At 55.9% G+C, this 24,361-nt stretch overlaps 1 long non-coding RNA gene across 1 annotated transcript; it reads left to right on the top strand.

Annotated features, from left to right (window-relative positions):
* Positions 1-5,511: 5,511 nt before the first annotated feature.
* Positions 5,512-22,842, top strand: LOC138061838 (uncharacterized). The gene is made up of 3 exons (XR_011135822.1): positions 5,512-7,830; positions 20,401-20,518; positions 21,842-22,842. It is a non-coding gene; the product is annotated as an uncharacterized lncRNA (long non-coding RNA).
* The last annotated feature ends 1,519 nt before the right edge of the window (positions 22,843-24,361 follow it).

The following is a 24,361-nucleotide window of genomic DNA, read 5'->3' as shown; positions in this document are numbered from 1 at the left end:
AAGTGCAGCTACTGCTCGAGCAGCTTTGTCCACCTCCACTCGCCGTCCACCTCCCACCATGGTATGCCGGCTTGCAGCAGGTCTCGGAACATAGTGCCGCAACTCTCCCTGTCTCTGTTTCATGTTTACCTGCCTCTTTCCTGACTTCCCATCTCTGCTCACAGAGGACACCGCTGCTAGCAGAGACAGCGGCACTGCCACTTCCCCCACGGTCACCGGCCCCCGTCCCTCACCCCCCAAAACAGGGAGCACCATCGCTTCAAAAGGTTGTTTCACAGCACCTGACTTTGGACCTAAGGTTTTGCTCATGGGGATCCATTCCAGTCAACTCGGCGGAATAAATGCCAGACAACATTCCGAACTGTCACAGCTAGTTTATGCCTGCTGCAATAGTAGTCCACTTGGTGAGCCAGCCATCAATGCCTGTGGCAGTCGGCCAAGTTAAACGTGCTGCACCCAGCACCCAGTCCGTTAGGGAGGGGGAAACGCTTCAGTTTTGCTGCTGCGGGGTATGGAAGGTGTTGCACAGCCTAGGATCCTGGGGCAGAGCCCCCAGCCTATCAAGCTCCTCTCTAGTAAAGTAAAAGGCATCTGCCCCATCACCCCACAACCTTAACAGGCACTCAAAGAACCCTTCACAGGGCTGCTACCTGTAGCACCCTGCATATCCTGCACCTCTCATGCTTTACAATTGCAAACAGTTGTGGGCCCTTGCCAGTTGGCTGCATTTGCTCCGGTAAGCTGCTGCTCTGCCACCAGCCGGGCAGCTACCTTCCTCTCAGGCTCTGTGTCTGACTCTGAACTGTGGGCCTTGTCAGGGTCCCACATATTGCCATCCCAGGTTTCTGGATCCCCATCTGCTTTTTGCACCAGTGCCCGCACCACCAGGGGACAGACATCTCGCCGCCCCCTCTGTCACCACCAGCGATGTGCAATGCAGGCAGCCACAAGCAGCACATTGGTGCTCGAGCTTCTCAGCTCGATCCATGGTTGCAGTAGGCACATGGGTGCTCCAGCTTCTCAGCTTGAGCCGCGGTTGCATTTGCAACCTCTGGGGTCAGCTGGCGAGCATCCTTAGCAGCTTCAGGAGCACTTTCCAACGGCCCAAGTCGCTGGACACAGCAGTATCCTGCCGACTACACCAAAGGTGTCCGCAAGGCAGGAAAGGGAGGGTCGGATACCAGCGCAGACAAACACTCAAGGGTCGCGAGGGGTTAAACAGGATAGATTTAATAAAGGATTTGCACTCCAAACTGCACAGGGAGCCCTGGGGACCACACGGAGGGGTAGCTCATGGGACGTTGCTGGATGTACGGCTCGGACACCCAGGCGGGACTCACCTCGTACCCAAAGGCCCCCTCTTATCGACTACAACTATTTCCTTATCTCAGCTGTGCTAACTTTGAGGAGCTACCGGCCGGGAAGCAGCTAGACATTGTTGACAAAATGGAACACGCACGTCTGGCCTTGACAGGAATTCGGTCAGCGCGCAGAGAGCACGCTCTGGCACTGCTCTCACCTACTCTGTCAGTCCCCTGACTCATCGCCACATCTTCCACAGGGGTTCTTGCTCCCCATGCTAAATGCAAATCTATTCCGATACAAATATATTGGCATTCGGCATGGTCTGGTATAGCAGAAGGTAAAACTCCGGAGGGCAACAAATGGCCTTCTCCTCCAGGTCAGCTTTTAGCTCAACATAAGTTTCCATCGAGCTGTCTTCAGTCACTGCTTGCCAGCAGCAGCCTGCCAGCAGGACTTCCCCAGGCCCTTCTCCGCAGAGCTACCTTCCAGCAGGTCAGCCCCCAGCCTCTACTGGACCATGGGGTGTTTCCTCCCTAGCTGCAGGACCCTGCACTTGCCGTTCTTGCATTTCATGAGGCTCCTCTCCACCCATCTCTCCAGCATGTCCAGGTCCCTCTGAATGGCAGCACAGCCTTCTGCTGTGTCAGCCACTCCTCCCAGTTTAGTATCATCAGCCAACTTGCTGAGGGTGCACTCTGTCCCTACATCCAAGTCACTGATGTGCAAGTTAAACCATACTGGGCGCAGTATTGACCCCTGGGGGACACCGCTAGCTACAGGCCTCCAACTTGACTCTGCGCCATTGATGACAGCCCTCTGAGCTTTGCCATGCAGCCAGCTCTCAGTCCACCTCACCAGCCACTCATCCGTTCTGCACGTCCTGACCTTACCTAGCAGGATGCGAATGCCTGGGGACCTTTGTAACAATTTGGTCCGAGACAACCAGAGGAGGAGGAAACTCCGTATTAGTGCTGCTTAACCCTTGGCAGCGAGAATTACACTATGCTGCACCGACCACGGCCCTGTGGGGAAAAGCTAGCGCTAATTTGGGAAAGCATAGCCAATCCTACTCGTGAGGCTGTGCAAGCCCTTACCGCTGAACTATCAGCAATACAGCAAATGGCATTGTAAAATCAGGGGGCACTCAGCTTCCTCCTAGCTGCCACAGGCACCTTTTCTACCCTCACTGGGGAAGACTGTTGTACCTTTATACCCCAAAATGACAATCCAGTGTTCCATGAGATTCAGAAAACACTTGGCGCTGTCAACACACTACATCACAGCGACCATTAGTCCCTGTAGACGTGGTTTTCTGGAAAGCTTGGGACACGGAGCTTCTCTTATTTCACAATGTATAATGTGTGTTGTCATCATTTTACTGTGTGCGGAGGGAACAGTTGTGTGCTCGTATGCTGATCTTGTTATGCAGTAAACAAGCTGTAAGACTGTGAGACTGCCATGTAGGAGCAAGCACTAAACACTTATAAGGGGGCAGCCGTGCTGCACCGGGAGTCCTTGCTCTTTACAGGTCCCTCAAGTTAGCGAACATCTGACAGCATGCTGGGCACGAGGCCATCCCTGGTGCAACGCCACATGGCCGTGCCCACCTCCCCGGTGCCGATAATGCGAGGGAGGGCAGGAGCCAGCATGGCCGGCCCCCGCGCACCCTGCGCATCCTCCCGTGTGTGCTGCTGCTCCCTGCCTGAAAGCACCACTCGGGCTCCCCTGGGGGCTCTCCGACAGCCCCTGCCCCCTGCCACAGCCCAGGCTTCGGGGCCCAGTCCCCTCCAGAGAGCCTCACAGGCCCCCCAGCAGAGCGGCCCAGCAGCAGCCGCTCCCAGGCAGGAGCCTTTCCCAGCAGAGGCTGCCCTGGCGGACAACTGCTCCCGGCCGGCCCAGCCCCGCCGCCCCCCACGCCCTCCCCACCCTCGGGCCCAGCGCCCAGGGAGCAGTCGCTGCCTCCCCGGCACACGAGCACGCCACAGGCTGCGGCATCGCTCGCGGCTCCCCGCGCGGCCGCCGGGAACGGCGCTTTCGGCCGCCGCGGCTTCTCCCGAGCCCCGAGAGCGGAGACGCCGCCGGCCGGGGCCAGGGCCGAGCCAGCGGCAGCCGTGGCCGCCCAGGCCCCGCCCCCACGGCCTGGACGGGACGCCTCCCCCCCACAGACCCCGCCCCCTTCCGCCGCGCGCTCCCCATTGGCTCCCGCGGCTCGTGGGCTCCCGGGGCGGGACACGCCCCAGGGGGAGGGCGGCACTGCGCCTGCGCCTGCCCCGCGGGAGAGGGGGAGAGGGGGGGTGGGCGGGGGGAGCGGGGCTCTGGGCAGGCGGGGCTCTGGGCAGGCGTGCTGGCGCGGAGGAGGGGCACTGAGGGCCGGGGCGGGGCCGGCTCTGCGCAGGCGCTGTGGCGGCACGGCCAGGCGGGGCCGGAGCGTGCGGCCCGCGGCTGCCCCGGCGCCGGCGCCGGCCAGGCGGCGTGTGCAGCCCGGTCAGGCCGCGCGCGGCGGGAGCCGATGGGGGAGCGCGGTGGGGCTGGGGGGAAGGGCCGTGGGGCGGGAGGCGTCACTTCCGGCGCAGGCGGGCGGGGGAGCAGGTGTGGCAATGGCTGCCGCCCGGCTGGGCCTGGCTGGGCCCGGTTCCCCCCCGCCGTCCCTTGGCCCCCTCCGCCGACGCCGACCCGCGTGGCGGCTGCCGAGCCGTCCCGCCGCCTGCCCCCGCCCCGCTGCCTGGCGGCGCCCCCGGCGCGGGGCGGGGGCGCTGCTGCCGGGGCTGCCGCGCAGCCTCGCCCCGGTGTCGCGGCTCGGGCACTGCGTGGTGCCCGCTGGTGGCCCTGGGCCCTCTGGGTCGCTGGGAGGAGTTTTGGAAGTAAACCCTGGGCTGTGGCGGGGGGCAGGGGCTGTCTGTGAGGCGCCCGGTGAGCCCGAGTGGTGCTTTCAGGCAGTGGTGCAGAAGTGCAGCGCTCAGTTGTTTGGATGGCTGTGCTGTGTGAGGAGTGCCCTGCTTCTTGTGCAGCTTGAAGTTGTGGGCCTGAAGAAGCTGTCCTGTCGGGGAAAGGGGAGAGGAGAGGGCTGTGAAAAGGGCAGGGCCGGAGCTTGGGGACGTAGGTGTAGAAGGAGAGTGTTTTTTTAAGGGCCCAGTGAGTGTGGGATAGCCAGAGAGTGTGTTGCAGGTGTGCCCTGTGAAAAGGGGTCTCTTTGGTGACAATGCAGATACTCCTTGGTGGAGGAGAAGGGATGTCTCGACAGGCAGCTTCAATGTCTGTGTAGTTTTAAGGAGGTGTCAACGCAGGGCAGCCCGAGCAGCCTGTAATACCTGTGTGTCTGGTGAGCTGGTGCGTAGAGCTCTGTGGGCACTGCCTCTTTGCCTGTCCTACCATGGAAGGAGCACCTGAGTAAGCTTGTGCTGATGCCCAGTGTTGCCGTAGCTGTGGGGGACCTGAGCGTCTTGTGTGCGTCCTCAGGAGCGCACAGAGACACGCGTGCGGTGGCCAAGGTTAGCCTGCGTACAAGAGAGGTCACGTGAGGCAGCTTGCTAGCTCCGTTGAGCAAGGAGTGGGGGTTGTCGGTCACGTGGCTTGGAAAGGGCTAAGGAAAGAAGGGTCTAGTGAAGCCTGGCGACTAATGCTGCAGAGTGAGGGAAACGGGTGTTGTTTGTACTTTGTTAGGCCAGCTTCAGCCAAGAAGGAGCTGCTGTGATGGTGAGAGGCGCTGCGGTTTCTTTGCCTTCCTTAAGGAGCCTGGGATGCCGGGAGGCCTGTTGCAGTGAGTCAGCTGCTCAGCACGGAGTTCTGATTGCCTGACTCCAGTGTGGTCACGTGCAGTTCCCCCTGTGTTGTCCAACTCCAGGTCAGCCGTGAGGAGCTCCACCCGCTAAGGAAGGTCGCCTGGGTCGAGGCTAAGGTATAACTTGCTGCAGCGCAGTGGTGTTCTCGTGCAGTGTGTATTGAAAAATACCCCTTGCCCAAGTATGTGAGGTCTCTTTTCCAAGTTGTGTGCTGACCCTTTTATGTGCCCCCAAGTCTGCAAAGCATCTGAGTGTGGGTTCTGTTTTTTCAGCCTTGAAGGGTTTGGTATTTCTGAAGGCAGGAGTCAGTCATGCTTTCTGCAGTGGCTCTGTGAGCACCTTCCTGCTGGCTGTTGCAAGGGCCTTTGTTGCCGCTTACTGAAGCCAGTGTCACCTTTTTGTTTCCAGGTTTGTGCATAAAGATGAGCAATCGGAAGAAGAATTTGCTGAGAAGGCCTGCCTAAAAGGTACTGTGGCAATGTGCTGATCCAGTGTAGAGATGCCAGAAGTGTGTTGCCCTCATAGGAACGTATCTTGCCAAAGCCCCCGGCCTGGCAGAAAGATGCCCCAGCCGCTCGGCTGCAGTGTGGGGTGAGGACGAGGACCTTCTCCCCATCTGCCCCACGGAGGCTGGGAGGCTCCTCGTGCCCCCCAGGCAGGTGTGGGGCAGCAGCGAGTGTCCCCCTCCCCAATGCCTGCGTCCCTCTCCCAAGTCCCAGGTGGCTCTCTCGCGGCCTGTGCCTCTCTCGCGGCCTGTGCCTCTGTCCAAAACCCCTGGCTCCCTCTCCCTAATGCGCTTGTGCCCTTCCCCAGGCCTGGCAGGTGCTCCACAGAGTCCAGGTTCCTGTTCCCAGCTTTGGGACCCTGTACCCAACAGCTGGGTCCCTTTCCCCAGCCCCAGGTCACTGCTCGCTGATGGGCCATGTGTCCCTAGCGCTTGGTGGAAGGCTCATAGACTGGCATAAGGAGAAGCTGGAGCAGGTTTGCAGCCATACGTGGGGTATGTGGGCTCAGCCGTGCCTGGTGGGGAGGGGGCCAGGCTTGGGCAGAGCATCCCCATGCCTGCTCCTGGCTCGGAGAGCTCTGGCAGACTGTCCTGGAGGGAATTTTGGGGGTATCTGGGGCATCGCTGAGCAGGGACCAGTCGCCTTGTGCCCTGCTCCCCCTTGTCCGTTTCTGGAGAAGCTTCCTGGGGTCTCTGCCGATATGGGGCTCGCTTGCCACTCTCTTTCCTCCCCTTTCAGTCCTCCAGAGCTTGGAGAATGACAGCAGCCTCCGGTGCGCTACCAGGGGATGCAGACAATCTTCATCCTCCAAGCGCCCAGGAAAGTGCCCCCATTGGGCTTCTCCTGCTGAGGCCTGTGTGCCCGCCTGCCGAGAGCCTGGCAGCAATGGCACGCAGCTGTGGGCCCTGGGTCACCCTGAGCATCTGCAAATTGGGTGTCTCCAACTCTCCGATCCACCCGCTGTGCAGAGGACATGAAGTGAAGCAGGTGGCTCGGGGGCCACGTCCGGCTGGGCTTGCCCAAGGATGGAGACAGTGCAACCTGCCTGGGAAAGTTGTTCCCATGCCTGCCTACGCCCCTAGTCCTTTTTTTCCTCCCGTTTACCTGGAAGGCTGGGGCAGATAGGGCTGGCAAGGTGAGTGTATTGCGGGGAGCATGGGTGCCCGAGTTGGGCCCCGGAGAGGAGCTGCCTGCAGTGCCTGTGTGCTCTGTGGGGCCTGGCAGCGAATGCGAAGGCAAAGCTAGTGGCTGTTGCCCTCACAGTGACATTGCAGGCATTCCAAGGCCCACTGTTTGCCTGACTTCCTGTCTTCCTTTTGGTGGGCTCCAAGGCTCTCTGTGTCCTTCCTGGTGCATCCCAGCTGCCCCCATGTGCTTTTCTATGTGCTCAGGCTACTCGGGGTGCCTTTTGGTGCTCCCCAGTAGCCTGAGGACAGCATGTGCCCCCTCAGTGCGCTCGGTGCTGTGTGGGAGCTCTGTGGGGCCGCATTCAGGGCATAGGGATGGCATGGCCAGTCCCCAGCACCCCAGTGAGCAGTAGCACACACAGAAGGATGGGCAGGGTGTGCGTGAGCCGGCCATGCTGACTCCTGCCCTCCCTCGCATTATCGGCACCCGGGAGGTGGGGAGGTGGGCACGGCCATGTGGCATTGCACCAGGGATGGCGTCATGCCCAGGATTCTGTCAGATGTTTGCTAACTTAAGGGGGCCTGTAAAGAGCAAGGACTCCCGGTGCAGCACGGCTGCCCCCTTATAAGTGTTTATTGCTTGCTCCTACCTGGCAATCTTACAGGCTGCTTTGCTTTGGCCAAGCACTAAACTGTTATCCTTCACTCACCTTGGGCTCAAAACTAAGTTGCTGTCTTGGGGCTCCCGATGCCTCGATGCCTTGTCAGTCACGGAGGAATGGCAGTGTGGGCATCCCCTTCTCACCGACTGGTGTCCAGGGGGCAGTCCGGAGCAGGGTCATCACCATATGGGGTGGCATTAACCTTTCATAAGTCTCCCTGTTGTTCCCCCCGAAAGCAGCAGCTTAAACCCCTCCCCAGCTGTGTTTTATCCAACAACTTCCACTCCCTACAACTCCCTTCTCTACTTCTTTATCTCTAATTTCCCAACTGTTTTCCCAGAAGTGGTGAGAGTTTCTGCAGTGCCATGCCGTTTTGCATCACTATGTTCCCCCACATCTCTGCAGTGAGGTGCCTCAGGCCGGGGACACGCCAGGGGATTGCCAACTGGAGGTAGGCACCAGCGCATGCTGCTGGCATGGGGGCTGTGCTCTCCAGGAGGCCCCGTCTTGCCTGCAGGCTGTGACATTGTCCACCCTTTGACACTGTTGGAAACCTTTGTGATTTGAAATATGTAGAGCTCAGTTTTGCCCAAACCATTTTTCCAGGATTCATATGCAGGATACATTGGGATGGGAGGGGTGTGTGATGCAGCCTCAGCGTGTCTGAGTTGTGACAGTTGTTGTGTACTGCAGGACAAGATTAGCGTATGAGCACACACCTGTTCCCTCCACACAGAGTGAAATGATGACAACAAACATTATATGTTGTGAAGTAAGCTGCATGTCCCAAGCTTTCCAGAAAACCATGTCCACAGGGACTAATGTGCTTTATATTGTTACAAAGGTCCCCAGGCATTCACCGCTAAGTCTGAATCAGACTCTTATACGATGGTTTATTTCAGCTCGAGCTGGGTGCCTCCAAAGAGGGACTGAGAACAAAGAAATGTGGGGGTGATTATACTCCTTACAGTCTTATTTCCCCGCCTGCCAGTGACAGTCTCTTCCAGGCTTCTTTCCTGAGTGGGTGGTCTCTATCCTTTTGATTGGTTCGTGTCTACATCCCAGGACAGTTGCTGCTGTTCCTGCTTCACAGCGCCTTATCTTATCCGGAGGTTAACCGAGACCTCTGTCCATTGTGTGCTGTGTCTTTGAGGGCTGATTTGAGCTGGTTCTGCAGTTGTTCTGTCAGCAGTATGCCACAGGTTTGGTTAAAGTTCAAGCTTAGGCCTGCAGGCTTCACTGCTCCAAGCACTGATGCTAAGTTGAATCAAGGTTATGCCAATGGAAATGACAGTGGTTTTCTTACAAACCCCCCATTTGTTTTTCTGGCTGTTCGTCTTCGTAATCTATCCATTTTCCAAGGCGAGCAGCCCGCCTCCGAAATTTGATATACAATGCCAAGGTGAGTGCAAAGCACACGATGCCTAGACAGAGCAGAATCACTACAGGATGCAGCAAACGATTATGGAAGGCAGAAGCGGTGGGAGACCACCCAAACAAAGTTTCCCACCATTGACGCGCCGCGTCCTTTTTGACTCTTTCAAGTCTCATTTGAATTTGTTGTTCTGTCATGCTCTACAGTCATCAGTGTGCTTTTCCCTGTTTCTTTGACCTTGTGGAGCATTGTCCGCATTGGTCATGGTGTAGTACTTCCTTCACTAGATGGAGATTCGTTCCAGTAGGTACTGGTGATCTCACAATTCATGACTCAATGAATAATTTTCCTGGAGTAACTGAGGAGTTGTTACTGGGCTTGGATAATTGCAGCCACGTGCCTTTAGCATTGTGAAGTTACACACGCGCAAATTTAAACTCTTATTGTGATCTAACATTACCCCATGCTTGTTGAATAGTGAGGACAAAAGCAGTTACCACTTTTTGCTCCTTACTGAATGTAAACTTAGGCATTTGCCACCCAGCTTGATATTTCCGGTCCGATACGGCACTCTTTTCCCATATTAATGTTTGGATTTCTGCTGGAAGCATACCATTCTCCCCTTCCCTTATTCCTGAGGCAGCTATTGTTTGTAGCCAAAGTTGGGCTTGAATGCAGCTAAGGGCAAGTGATGTGTTTCCTTGAAGTACCCCTAACGTGTCTATTGTTAATCGGTGGTCTTGCTCATTAATCTCCTCCCTCCAAGGTAACAGGTCTGGTATCAGCCATTGTACTTTCCCTGCTGCGGTCAACGATGATGGCAACGGCTGTTGCAGCTTAAACAAATCTGTTGTGGGTGCGCCCGATTTATTCATCAGCACTTCTGCATCGATACCATTTAATACACCTAGGCCAGTCCCCATCAGGCCTGTGATGTGTCGTTTTCTTAGGTTTTGTTCCCTGCTGTTTAACCATGTCTCCCATGCAACGTATACGTTTTGCAAGAAAGGCGCGCGTTGGGGCTTGAGCCCTGTGATGTTTACTTGCAAGCTGAGTTCTACTTGTTTGAAGGACCAAGTTGGATTAAGCAGCACGGTTTGTTGACCTCCTTTCTTCATCACGTACGGTCCTATTAGATATGTCCAAAGTTTTAGTTTAGGGGTGGGAGGTTGAGTAGTGGGAGTAATGCTACTAGTGATCGTAGGAGTAGTTAAGTCATGTTTTACCTGACACACAATGCGACCGTCCATAGAAATGTCCTCGAGACTCGCACGAGCATTCACAGGAACCTCTATACCTCTATACAACATTGTTCAGCATGACAGGTCATACTACAACAACGGCCCATTTCTTCTTCTCTTTCCAAAGTAACCGTTTTATCAGCAAAACAGCAAAAGATGTGCTTCTCTCTGCGACCCCTTGTCGAGGCTACCATAGTTACCCATGCAGTACGTGTGGCATTCTTGGTAGCAGCCTGTTGCCGTACCTAAGGATCTGTGGTGAGAGCCTCCCAGCGAATTGCTCTCCGTCCTTCCATCGCTTCCAAACAACATCCTCTAATGAAGAAGACTCTTCCGATAAGCATTCTGGTGGATTGTGTGTTTTAGCATGCGAATGAAGAGCCCAGGATTGCCGCTCAGCAATTTTAACTGCAGAATAGGAAGACACAAGTACAGTGTACGCTCCTTCCCACTTTGGTTCCCATGTATGCTTTCGGATGTACCTTTTTATCAGTACCAAATCTCCTGGTACATAGGTATGGACTTGTAAGTCTAGAGATACAGGCTGTGCCAGAGCAGCTCATTTCTGTAAATGGTTAATCGTGTTCTGAAGGTACATTACATTCCTCGTTACACGGTCATCCCCATCCACCAGTTCTTCTGATACAGGTAAATAAGTCCCTGGGACAGCCAAACGTCTACCAAATAGTATTTCTGCTGGGGTAAGACCAACGCTTTTCCGAGGTGTGTTTCTAATGTCCCATAGCACTAAACTTAAAACCTGTGGCCATTTTGGGTTAGGTTAGTTTCTGCACACACCTTTGCTCATTTTGTTTTTGCTGTCCTATTCATTGTGACATTGATCACAGCTGGATACTATTTACTTGGAAACTGCATATCTCTCTGGAGCTGCCCAGGAGTCTTTTTATTTGTGCCGCAACACCTTCAATTCCGCCTTGTCCTTTTTCATGGAGCCATGGTGCCACAGGTAGCAGATCTTTCCTAGGCAATACAGGCTTACCTCCGATTGTCCAAATTCCAGTTTTGCCTCGTCCCCCTCCAAGCTGTTCCCACCTCTCCTTTTCTTCCTTGGTACATTCTTTGTCATGTATGTGGGATAGCTGGGACACGTCTGGTCCATCCATCGCAGTGGGGCATAACAAAACACCCCATTGCAAGGCAGCTGCTCGGGCAGCTGAATCAGCAGAATTGTTCCCTTTTTCTACGGTGGGCCTACCTTGGCGATGTGCAGGGCAATGAGGAATAGCACTGTGTTTAGGATCTTGAATAGCATCCAGCAGTTTGCGGACTTGTGGGCCCTTTGCGATGTTCTTTCCGCCGGAGGTTAAGAACCCTCGCTCTTTCCATAGTGCCCCTACTGCATGACAAACTCCAAAAGCATACTTTAGTATGTTAGCATACTTTAGTACCCTAGTGCATTCACGGTAATGTTTTTCTCCGTCGCTGGGCAAGGGAAGCAGGGTAGCTGGATTCAATGTATTACAATGTTGTATAGTCACATTGTCCATCATTAAGAGAAGTAGTTCATATTTATGTGCTCGCTGTGGAGCTGGAACGTGAGACACAAAATTCTTCAATAACATTTTCGCTTTGTGTGGGACGTGTGCTGTCAGAGGGTGTCCCAGAAGCATGGTTGGACATGTCTCAACAATGATTGCTGCAGCAGCCACCGCACGGATACGTCCAGGAGTCCCCAAAAGGATGGCATCCACTTGTACTAACTAATATGTGGCTGGTTTGGGTTGGGGACGTAGCATTGGAGTCAGCACTCCCCTGGCAACCCCTTGTTCCTGAATGTACAGCTGGGAAGGTTTTTTTATAATCAGGGAGCCCTAGAGCCAGCGCTTTCCTTAATGCCTCCTTAATTTTTTTCAATGCCAAATCTCTCTGAGGTGTCCACTTTACAGGTTCTCAGGTGCACCCCTCTGAGTGTGCACTGCAGAAAGATTCCAGGATTGCTGTAGAGATGCAGGAAATGGAAAATCGACCACCGGTGAGGGGACACTGCGAGCGGTTCAGGAGATGCAAGCATTGAGGAGAGACATGAAGTCAAGTTGCTGTTGTTAGTGCTTTGTCCAGGCTCCTGCCAAGGTTTCTTAGGAAGGCAGAGATGCCCCACACGCTCGTGGCCGCAGTCACTTTGCATGGGGCGTTCTCCTGCACCTGGAGACACTGGCATTAAGACACGTGTTTGGTGAAAGTCCCTCATGTCATGTCGTGTCGTGCAAGAGATGCCAGAGTCCTGCTGCTTTTCCGTAGTGGGAAAGAGTCTGATTGTGGGGGCCCAGTCCGACAAGCAGCTGTGCACAGACACACTCTTGCCTTGCCTCGTAGCCGAGCTGACTGAGCCCAGTTGCCCTGGGGCCCCGTGCATGTGTGCGCATGATGGTGCTTGGTGGCAGTGCTGCCGCCTCGGTGGTGCAGGACCTTTTGGGAGCGTGGCCTTTGTGAAGGTCTGGCCCAGGTTAGTCCCTCCCTTCTTGTGCGTTCCTCTCTCGCTGTGGCTCCAAAGACACTACCTCTCCACTGAGGAAGACAGAACTAACTGTGAACTAAGACTCCTGTAACTGCCCTAAGACTACTGGAACTGTGACTAACTACACACTAAGACTACTGTAACCAACGCGAAGCTACCTAGCCTAATGCTACCCTATACCGTGAACTACCCTACAAGCAGGAAGAAGAACTAAGAATAACAACAAGAAGGAAGAACTCAGAAGAATAACTAACAATAATACCTATACCTAATAACTGTAATGCTACTAGGAACAGAAGTAATAACTCTACCTAATGATAATAATGAGAAGAACTGTGCCCTACACATAGAATATTCTCTGTGAACTAAGAATCCTCTACCTAACTGTAACTAACTGCCAACAACTACACACTAAAAATAGACTAACCAACCCTACACTAAGAAATCTTACTACTAAGAACCTTAATGCTCCTAGAGTAACCCTAATGCTAAATACTATAATACTCCTACTCCTAAAAAATCTATCCTATAACCTAACCTGTAGCCTAAACAGAGCTGTGGCAGGGTGGTGGGAGCTGTTCCCGGGCGCTGTCTCCGTCCCGCAGTGGAGGTGGAGGGGAGTCGTGGGAGGGATGTGTCCCCGCGGTGGGCCCTGTCTCTGCCGGGCAGATGTTGATGCCTGGCAGTCCAGGGCGGTCCAGGAGGTGACGGGTGGCCCGGTGATCCTCGGCCTGCCCCAGCTGGTGGTCAGCGGGGGGCCTCCTGCCGGGCTAGCACCTCCTCCTCCTCTTTGGCCCCTGCGGCAGGTCCACGAGGCACAGGGCGAGCTGCCCCTCTGCGGGGTCCACCTCCATGGGCTCCTCCTCCTCCTCCACGGGCTCCGAGGTGGCTGGGGCACTCTGGAGGAGGGCGGCGCGGCGGTCCCAGACGGTGGCACCCACCTTCCTCTTGATGCGCAGCGCCGCCTTCCTCCTGGCCCACAGTCGCTCTGGCTGGCTCATGGCAGGCAGGAGTGGAGAGCGCGATCCCGGGTCGTGTCCCACCACCGGCCTCTTGACAGCTCTGGGACAGTGGCGCTGAGGTCACTGTTGACACGGGGAGGCCGTGGTGACGGCACACCTGACCCGCTCCCCAGTTGTGGGGGCCCTACCTGGCTGTGCCCCGCAGGGGGATGGTGGGGGCTGGAGGGTGCCCCCGTGGGCAGGGGACCATGGGGCTGCAGGCTGCTCTCCTTGGCCTCCTTTGCGTGGGCCCTCGAGCTTACTTGTGGGAAGAGCTGCTCTTGCGCCAGGGAGGTGCTCTTGGCCTCCCCGCGGGGGCTGTGTGCTCCAGCCCCTTTGCGGCCTGGGCCCCCTCTGCCAGAGTCGCTCCCGGGTGTCCCTGCGTGTGCTGGAGCGCTGGGGAGCCCCTGCTGGGACCAAGCCCTGCTGGCACGGTCTCCTCAGTGCCCAGCAGAGGGGCAGCCCCACTGCCCTCGACCTGCTGGCTGCACGCCCAGGCCAGCTGGGAGGTGGCTCTCCTTCCTGCAGGGCGTTTTCCCACCACTCTTTCTTCTGACTTCCCCTTCCCACCAGCTTCTTGGGAATGGTTCCGGGCAGCACAAGACTTTCCTTCCCTTCATGACTGCTCAGCCTCTTCGGGAACCTCCCCTGTCGGATGCTGCCTGTTCTGCAGGAAACCCTTGGAGCTGTTAAAACACCAGTTGTTGTCAGGAGCAGCTTTTCAGGAGCAGCAGGAGTGTTCCGGAGGAGGAAAGGCAGGCCCTCCCTGGCTGTCTTTGCTGCTGAGTTTGTAGCCATCTGTTGCAGCACTGCAGCTGGGTGAGCGGTCTCACGCCAGCCCACGTTCGCCAAGGATGCTGCTGCTGCGTGACCACAGGCAGAGCCTGAGTTCCTCCAGCTTGTTTCCAGGCTGTGTGCATTGGAGTGCAGAGACTTGTGGCAGGTGTGCTTTTGCCCTCTTTGGTCCTTCCCTCGCATTTATTGCTATGGCCTGACGTAGCAGTTGTGAAAGACCAGGGCCTGTGCGTGCCATGCCTGTGTGGTTCCCCCGGCCAGTGTAGACAACCTCTCTGGGAGCAGGGGGTGGTCTTCTTGTCTGGCAGCATGAGGAGCCGGCTGCTCTGCACAGGAGCCAGGATGCAGAGTGGTACGGCTGGGTGCAGATCAGGGCCCTGAGAGGGTGGTCAGGTCAGACAGAGTGCAGGGCTCAGCCAGCAAGTGTGTAGTGACGAGGCAGGGCCAAGGGCACACCAGGAAGCCCAGCGAGCAGTTGCTGCTCCAGGTCAGGCTCGCAGAGGCAGAAGACGTGGCACAGACAGAGGTGCTGCACAACTGCAGCAGAGCGCAGGCCGGGGCCAGCAGTAATGCACTCACTGCAGTACTCACTCGTGTGCAAAGCACATGCACTCACTGTTGGCATGGAATTGACCACTGTTACATGCACTTGTGGGGTTGGGCATGGCTTTCCTGGGGTTTTTCGGGAGCCTTCCAGGGTGAGGTAACCATGACCAGAAACTTGTGGGCAGCCTTGTGGCCAGGGTACTGCCGGTGGTGCAAAAGTCAGGTTTCTTGACTCCAGGCCTGTTCCCTGGGGCCCACAAGGGATCGGCTTCCTGGAAGAGCTCTGCAGTTTCCATGTGTGGTGAGCATGTAGGGGATGGCGGGGCTGGGCCAGCCCTGGAGGAGCTGTCCTGCAGGGGAGCCTCTGCTGGGAAAGGCTCCTGCCTGGGAGCTGCTGCTGCTGGGCCCAGCTCTGCTGGTGGGGGGAGACCGTGTGTTACTGTCTGGAAGGGGATTGGACACGACAGCAGCTGTACAGTGAAGGCAGATCTCAGGGGAAGGGGCCGGGAAGGGAGCTGCCGTCAGCCCCTGTGGCTCTCGTTTGCTCTTCCTGCTGCAGAATGGCAGGAAGCAGCTCTGCCCCGGTGTGCGGCAAGGAGGTGTTTAACCGAATGCTTTCTGTTCAGAGGAGAAGGAAAGAGAAAGAGAAAGAGTTGCAGGAAAGAGAAGAGCTTCTTGGAGGAGAGTTTGGAGAGAGGAGAGAAGGTATTGATGATGAATTGTGAAGGCAGTGGGCTGAGGGTGTGCAGAGGAGAGAAGTGGAGTTTGCACCTGTGGGCTGCAGCTTAGGAAAGAGCGGGCGTGTTGGGTGGGAGCTGGGCTGAGATGTCTGCGGAGATGAGCATGGCTGAGGAAGCCAGCGGGCTCACAGTGATGATGGTCACTTTAGGGTGGAGCAGGCCCGGCTTGCTAGCTGTTAGAGAGCAGTGGTGTGAGGTGTGCAGGGGCAAAGCAGCCCCTGGGAGGAGGGTGGCCTTGTGGAAGGTGGCAGCAATGCCAGCTTGTGTCTCTGCCTGCCTAAAAGAGCAGTGTTGCTCGCGAGCAGGGTGAGCAAAGGCCCCAACAGGCTCTGTGCTCATGCTTCCTTCTTACAGGTGTAGCCCAGCAAATAGCTTGCCGGTGCTGGAAAGGGGAGCTGTTGCTCCTCGTCCCAGTTGTGCCGTGCCTGAGCGTGCTGTCCCTGTGCTCTGGGGCCCCGGGGCTCGTCACGCTGCCCAGTCTACTGGGCGACATCACTGCAATGGCAGGAAACAAAGCTTGTCAAAAAGCAACGGTGTGAGTGAGCTGTCCTGGCTTTGCTTGCTGTTAGGGGAGAGCCAAAGGTCTGGAGCGAGGAGAGAAGGCAAGAGCAGAAGGGAGGAAGGAGCCCAGGAAGAAGAGAGCGTGCGGATGGGTGGCCCCAGCCCACTCAGGAGTCGATGGTGATGGTGTCAATTGTAGCTTGGAACACCACAGGGAAATACGGGGTGCAGGTCACTGTTGTGTGGGGCAGAAGGAATAACTGGCTGAGCTCGCTCACCATGCCTGGGAAGGCAGTGAAAGACAGTGCCCCCGCGTGATGCCTGCGTGCATGTGGCCTCGTGCTGTGCTAGGACGTGCCACTAGTGTTGTCTGAATGACCAGCGCTGGTGATGCTGGTGCGTTCTTTGATGTCCTTTTTCTCCAGGATCTTGTCTGTGACTAGAGCGGCAGAGTGTTTTCTGGCTAAGAGCGAATGGATGCGTAAGGTGCCCAGCAAGACCGAAGGGATGCACAGTGTGTGTTTGTGCAGCTGCAAGGCCGCTGTGGAACTGGTGCTTGTGGCCCTGGCTCACCATCACCTGGCAACGGGCAATGATGCCAGAGCCTTTTCCTATCTGCTGGAGCGTGTGGCTGCCTACTTGCACGTCTCCAGCAAGTACCTGGTGAGTTGCCCTGCTGACCGGAGGCCCCTACCCATGGAGTCCTCTGAATTGCCTTGTCCTGGGCAGGCCCATTGGCCCACTGCAATAGGGCATGCCTGGGGGTGTGCCTTTGTGGGGACTCGGGGATGAATGGCTCGGGGTTGAGAAGCAGAGTTTGCCTCCTGTTTGCCTCTCCTGTGGCAAGAGACACAGGGCAGTGAAGCAGGCCCTTTGCACCAGGCGCACCTGCAGGGAGGTGGTGCAAAGGAGCCCTTGTGCCCGTGGTGGGAGAGGCAGCGTGACTGTGTTAGGCTGGAGATCGCCGGGGCAGGTGCAGGGCCTCCTCAGAGAGATGCAGGAGGCAACAGGGAACGATGGGGCTGGGGGCAGGCTTGGCAGCGACACTCAGCTGCTCTTTGTGTGCTTGTTCAAAGGCCTTCCTGAACCTGAACAAAGCAGAGGTGCTGAGGAACTCAGGGGCTAAGAAAGGCAATGTGCTTGGGTACTTTGAAGAAGCCACCTTCCTGAGCCTCAAAGGGGAGGTAAGGTGAGCGGGGGGCTTTGCGGGCTGTCCTGGTGGGTGGGATTGGATGCCTTCCGGGGGGGTTGCGAGAAGAACAAAGACTCCTCCCTTCCTCAGGAGGCAGGGTAAGAAGCAGAACGGGATGCGGAGGGAAGGAAGAGGCAATTCATACCTGGTCGCGGGCATCTAGGCCCCAGCCTGCTGCGGCTTAAGCCCAGCTTTCAGCTGATGCATAGGTCTTAGCAAGACCGAGGCACGAAGCAGCGAGGTTTGGGTAGAACGGGAACGACAGAGCCTGAGAGTGGCACGTGCACAATTTTTCGAGGGAAGCATGCCTGTGGGTAAAAAAGCAGGCTTGTATCGTGAGGGCTGCAGCTGCTCTTGGTGGTGCTGCTGAGAGCCTTTGTTTTGCTGGAGGGCAGGGCAGGTGCTTGAGCTTGGGAGCAGTGCTTTGAGTGACCCGTTTGTGATGAGATGCCGGCAAGAAGGCTAGGCGAGCAGAGAGAGGTTAGCAGGGAGGAGAGGCTGGAGAGGGGAAGGGAGAGTGTGGGCAAGAGCAGCAGGAGGTGGGCCTGGAGGGGTAAGTGGAGGAGAGATGTGAGGAAGAGGAAGCTCAGAGGTCATAAGCAAGTGCAAGCTGGGTTGCTGGCAGTGCCCAGTTTTGCTTGACCTCCGTGGGCCATAGTGCCAGGAAAGGCTCTTTAGCACTCCTGTTTCCTGGGTGGTACTTCTTGGTTCTCCCGCCTGTCCTTACTGCAGCAGCTCTTCATCCTGGAGAGCTCTTCCAGCGGCTGGAGGCTCTCCGGCCTGGCAGCGCTCATGAAGGTAAACACGGCCGAGGAGTCCGAGGACGCGAGTCACGTGAGAGCCTTCTCTCTGCAGCAGCAGACCCGCTTGTGGATTGGTTTCAGACTTGTGAGCGTGGAGCTGGTTCTGGTTTTAAGCCAGCCCCAATTTCTGTATGCGGTAGTTTGCTTGTGGCTCTTGACGCTGCTTGTGTGCGACACACTGGCGCCCCTGTGCTGACATGGCTGCAGTCAGCAGTGGCAGTAGCAAGAAGAGTTTGTCGTACGGGTGAGATCCCTGAGAGTACAAGAGAAGAGAGAAGCTGGCGGTTGGGTTTCTGGCCTGTCCCCTTGAGGCCAGAGAATCACACTGGAGAGGTTCAGTCTTGGGCACTGTCCTGTCTGGACCCTTTTAGATCCTCTTGTCCTAGCTGGAATATGCACTGTGCTGCCAAAACCTGGGCTGCTGCCAGGAAGAGTGGCTGCACTACGGGCGGGCGACCATGCAGCTCAGTGCTGACGTCCAGCTCTTTGGAGGAGGGGTATTGAAGACTGCCATCATTGCCCAGGCCCTGTGCCACTGGCACCTCCACCTGGGAAATCTGCCCCTGCCTGTTGATGTAGGTGGGCAGTGCCCCCAGTGCCTGCGAGAGGGCATCTCTGCAGAGAGAGCCTGCGCGAATCTGCTTGTTTTCTGTCCAGGCTATCGTGGCCAGAGGCTCTGCATGGGGCTGGAGAAGCCGGCCTTGGACTCTGTGGCTCTCCAGAGGCTCTTCCCGGCACTCTTTCTCCAGATGAGGTAGTCATGGTGCTGGAGAGACTGCTGGTTGCGCAGTGTCAGGGGGGCCCCCTGAGATCCTTCTTGTGTCATTGGCCGGCCCCGGAGAAGAGGGTTTTTCTCTTTCTTGCTGGATGCTGGCTGGCTTAGCTAGGCTGTTAAACTTAATGCTAAGGACGGTTGCTGGCTGTTTGGGAGTGTGAGTCTCTGCTTGGAAAGTGGTTGAAGAGTTGCTGGCTTGGTTTTGGCCCTTGCCACCTAATGCTTCCCCCAGACAATGCCCTACTGTCTGGGGGTCGTTGTGTTTTGGGTGGTAGCCAGGCTTAGTTGCATGGGCGTGGACCTTTGCATGGCCCTTGGCCTGGGTGCCTGCACCTGGGTGAGCACACTCACCTAGGTGAAGCTGTCAAGAGGAGCAGCTTCTGCCGCAAACCTGCTCTCTGGGACCAGTGTGGAGGGCACTGGGGATGCGTGCATGCTGTTGTGCCTGTTTTCACTGAAAAAGACATTGCTGGAAAGGAGACCAGCTCTGCGCCTGGGCCAGTGGGCAAGCCCTGGCTGCATGGGACGGACGCCTGTGTTTTGCTGCGGGACTTGCCGTTTGGGCTGGGGTCATTGAAGCCTTTTGCCCGAGTCTTGTTGCCAAAAGATTATTGGTTGAAAAAAGGTCCGATGGAGAAACTTGGGTGGAGTTGGGACAAAGAGCAAAGAAGGGCAAGAGCAGGAGAGAGGGAGGCTGAGCAGGGGAGCGGGAAGTGTCTGGAGGTGCTGGCTGGGCTCCCTCCCCGTGGAGACGCTCCAGGGAGGCTCACTGTGTTCCTCCGTAGGTACCTTGAATGTGAGGCAGTGCTGTGCAGGCTAGAGAAGCAGGTGGCTGGAGAGCACGGGATCGTTGGGCAGGCATGCTTCTTCTCCTCTTGCTTGCCGCTGGGAAGTCCTCAGTGACGGAGTCCCAGAGAGCCAGGAGGCTTGCAAAGATTCCCGCCTGTTTCCTGGTCAGGCAAGACAGCCACTTGTCAACCAGAAGTGGAGGCTTTGTCTGTGTTTGAAGCAGGCAGAGCCTCCCCAGTGCAGGCAGAAGCAAGCCAGCAATAGCAGACTCCTAGAGCGTCTTCTACCCTTTGGAAACAGGGCAACAATTGTGTGTTTGGAGACGGCCCGTTCTGAAAGCTCTTCTCAGAGTCACTCTGCTCTGGCTCCCGCAGAAGCAGGTCTAGCAGTGCTGGGATGTGCAGGAGATGCAGAGGCACCTGAGAGCCTGTGCTACGGAGTCACTGCTGTTGCTGATCACTGGCAGCGTGCCTCTGTCCAGGGCTAGAAAGCTGCTGGTTTTGCAATGGAAAATGCTGTCCGGGGAGTTGAGAGTCCTCTTTTTTCCCTTCCTGATGTAGTCTGCCCTTGCCTTCAAGGGCATTTCTGTGGAGCCTGAGTAGCCCTGAGGCGCTAGGGTAGAAGGCCAGCCCTTGCCTCCTTGCTGTGAGGTTTGCTGGCTCTCTGAGTGGTTTATCTGCCAAGACCTTCCCCAGCTGTGCTTGAGCTTTCTGCTGCTACGAACGCTTGAGGCAAGTCAAGGCCGGGGAGGGAGGCAGTGCTCCTCTGAGAGACGTTTGTATTCCAGGGTGGCAGTATAAGTCCTTTGAAGAGTGCCGGAGCTTTGCTGAGCAGAAGGAAGCCAATTGCGTTGTCAAGTCGCAGAGCAGCATGCTGCTTGGACTGTATTTGTCCCTGGCTCTTTGGTAAGTTAGAGCCTTGCTGTGAGTGGGGAGGAGCCGAGGCAGTGACTGTGGCAGGGAAGTTGTGAGCTGTGGGCTTGTCACATGCTCCTGTCCCATGTCCACCAAGGCAGCCGCCTGTGGGGCGCTGTGGTGAAAGGGGCAGGGGAGGCGGGAGGGTGCGCACTGTGAGCAAGGTGGCAAGGAGCTCCTGGATGTGCTGTGGTGGAGCCCGGCCAGGGAAGGATGACTCTGGTGGCCCTTGGCCACAGCTTTCCTTTTCCCCTTGAACTTTAGGCGAGGAGTGGCGAGGGTCTGTCTCGATGCAGGCCGAATGCTGAGTAAGTGCAAGGGCTCGGGGAGGGAACGACAGCATGAGGGCGATGCTCTGAGTGAGGCTAAGCAAGAGGAGCTATGACCCACTGCAATTGACACCCCACCCGCCGCAACACGTCCCTGATAACTTCCTTTTCCTGGAGGATACATTTCCTCTGAAAGCCAGGTTGGGGCTGGAGGCTATAGCCTCGGAGACCTTTTGATTACTTCCTCCTCTCTACAAAATATGTGTGTGTGTGTGTGTGTGTGTGTGTGTGTGTGTGGCTTTTTTTTTTTTTTTCCCGTGGACGATGAAGGTCTGCAAGGCCTGGGCAGTGGGACAACTTCCAGAAGCCCTTTGGAAAGGCCAAGGGTCTGCTGAAGGGAACTGCTGCCTCCCTTTTGGCCCCCCAAGCATGCAGCCGGCTCCAGGAGTGCCATAGCCTGGTGCTGAAAAAGGAGATTGAGCACGCATCAGCGAGGGCCCGTGAGAGCTGCGCCAGGGCTCTCAGGGTGAGGGAGGAGGAGGAAGGGGAGGCGCATGCTGCGAGGGCACTCTAGAGAAAGCTGTGTTGCTAACAAACAGCAGTGGGTTGACCTGTGGAGGCAGAAGGAGGCCCGACGGGATGGAGTCAGGGTGGCGCCAGAGTGTAGTGGGTTAGAGGGGAACGTGGCAAAAGAGTGCTGTCCCAGGGGGTGTCAGCAAGAGGTGGAAGAGAAGGCAGTCGGGGAAGGCGGTCTTTGTGGGCATGTGAAAATTGCCCACTCATTGGAGTGATCTGCAAGAGAGGAGAAGAGACTAGCACAGCCATGCCTAGGGAGCCTTGCTGAAATGCCTGCTCCATATGAGGTCTCAGGGCTCAGGAGAGAATTGTGTGGTATCTCAGCCTTGCTAGCTGTGCACTCCTTGTCTCTTTGTGGCTGGTTTTTCTCTTGGGGGCGGGGGGGGGGAATTGGTGCCCTTCTGAGGGCCAAGCCATCGCCAGGCTCCATGACTTCTCCTGACGCGCATCTCCCTTGTTTTCTCGGCAGCTTGCAGAAGAAGTTTTCTCTCGGTGCTCTAGAAGCCCCGTCTTCTACCCCAGAGTCTACCACCTGAAAGCCTACGTTCTCCCAGCGCTGGGTAATGAAGAGGAGAGCCTGCTGTGCCTCAAGCAGGGCCTCCAAGTCTGTGAAGACTCTGGCAACCTCCTGGAGAAGACTTGGCTGGAGATGAGCAGTGAAAGTGGGTCGTGTGTGCCTTGGAGTTGCTTCCTGGGCCAAGGTTCAGCATGCCGTAGCAGAAGGTGGGCCAGATGGGACGTACTGCAGTGGGTACATGTGGGGAAAGGCCCCAGAGAGCTTCAAAGGCATGAGCCCTGCGTGAGCTGGCAGGTGCTCTTAGCTCTGCTGAACAGGAGGGCAGTGGCAGCTGCGCTATATCTCTCTGAGGCAGGGCGGGACTGACCCCTGTGGAAGCAGTAGGCCCTGCAGCCTTTCCTTCCCAGCATCTCTGCTTGGCTGAGGCGTGGTGAAGTTTAGTCTTTCCCTCTCCCTTGAGCCTGCTCACATTGAATTCCCACGTGTAAGTGCTTCTCCTCTGGCTGGTATGCTTCCAAAGAGATGAGTGAGGAGTGAGGCACTTCACTCCTAAGAGAGAAGCAGCAACATGCTTTAAAGAGGTAAGGCAGTGATTTAACAAAGTTCAGTCATCAGCAAGACAGTGATTTAACAAGGGTCGATGGCAAGGTTCCCTCGGTTATTTACTGCGTGGAGGACTGGCTCAGATAAAAGTGTCAAGGAGACCCTCCCGTTGAGTCACGAGGTTCAGAATGAAGCCCCTGGCTGTCCAGACTGCTTCTCAGAGGAGTCTAGGTGCGGCTGGATCCAGCCTTAGTCCCCGACTTGGTCGACGGTTTGTGCCTAAGGATTATGAGCACAGTCAATCAGAGAGGCAACTTAGCAAAGCTGGCAAAGTTTCAGCCCGCTATTAGTCACTGACCGAGGATCTGTTGTATATTTGGAGTGCACCAAGGTATAAAAATTGGTACAGGTACAGGTAGAAGTAAAATTATGGGATCAAACCACTCCACGAGTGCCCCTCCCTGTAGGCCTTTGGAGTGTATTCTGAAGAACTGGGAAAAGTTTGGAGGCGACCCGATGACAAAAGAAAGGAGGAAAAGATACTGTAATCAATGGTGGCCAACTTATAAATTGGGTGATGGTGAGGTCTGGCCAGAGAATGGATCGGTAAACTACAATACTATATTACAATTGATGCTATTTTGCCGTCGGACGGGAAAGTGGGATGAAGTGCCTTCTGCTGATGCTTTTATGACTCTGTACAGAGAGGCTGATGTTAGTCAGGAATGTGAGCTAACAGCTTGAGTCGGTGATGTATGCGGCTACTGGGAAAAAGGAAAGTGGTCGATGTGGGGGTGATAGAAAAATTGTGGGAGAAGAAGAACAGGAGGATGTACAGTTACTGGTCCCAACAGCCCCGCCTCCATACAGAGATATTGAGCAGTGCCCAGGTGATTCTAGCTCCCCATTGAGCAATGAAAATTTTAGTCCTGTTTCCAGTCGGACTAGAGGGCATGCCCAACCAGTTTTCCAAGCTCCCTTGAGACAAGCAGCGGGACCAGAGGGACCGCCAGTCTTTGTGCATGTTCCGTTTACTACCTCTGACCTGTTGAATTGGAAGCAATCGGTTGGCTCATACAGAGAAAGCCCTGACAAGATGCCCCAGTCGTTAGAAACTGTAATGCTAACACATAATCCCAACTGGGGAGATGTACAAGCTTTGTTAAATACATTTTTCACGCTAGAGGAAAAGAGAATGGTTGCTGAAAAAGCCAGAGAAGAAGGGGAGAGAAGGAACGGTAGGCAGGGCGACTCTGAGACTTTTCTGCCTACAACAAGGGACCCGGAGTGGGATCCTAATGTGGGGGGAGAAAGAGCTCAGTGGAAGCAATATCAGCAATTGATACTATATGGGGTTCGATATGGAGTGCCTAAGCCAAAGAATGGGTCTAAACTGTGTGAAGTGAGGCAGGGCTCAGCGGAAAATCCATCAGCCTTTTATGGAAGGTTATGTGAAGTAGCTAGAAAATGGACTGGTTTGAATGCAGATGATGAGGCAAAGCGGAGAATGTTCAATATGTTGTTTATTGGACAGTCAGCCCAGGCTATAAGGAGAAAGTAGCAAAAAGTTGATGGAGCAGCAGGGATGTCAGTTTCTCAACTGATAGAAATAGCATATAGAGTGTATAACAATAGGGATGAGAGGGAAAGAAAAGAGAAGCAGAATAGAATAAAGTTGCAAGCATCTCTGTTAGCAGCAGCAATACGTGGGAATAATATTAGAGGGAGAGCCAGCAGGAGAGGCAGAGGTGGAGGGGGACGAGGTGGAACGACAAGGGGAAGAGATTCACCAAGTCGAATCCCATTGGGGCCAAATCACTGTGCGATCTGTAGACAGGGAGGACACTGGAAGAATGAACGCCCAAATCGAAGGAGGGTAAGAAGGCAGGATCAGGTGGGAGAGCCTAACCTCATTATGTTAGAAGATTC

This window comes from Struthio camelus, chromosome 21, assembly GCF_040807025.1.
Source record: "Struthio camelus isolate bStrCam1 chromosome 21, bStrCam1.hap1, whole genome shotgun sequence".
NCBI lineage: Eukaryota > Metazoa > Chordata > Aves > Struthioniformes > Struthionidae > Struthio > Struthio camelus.
This window is presented reverse-complemented; position numbering and strand designations above follow the sequence as displayed.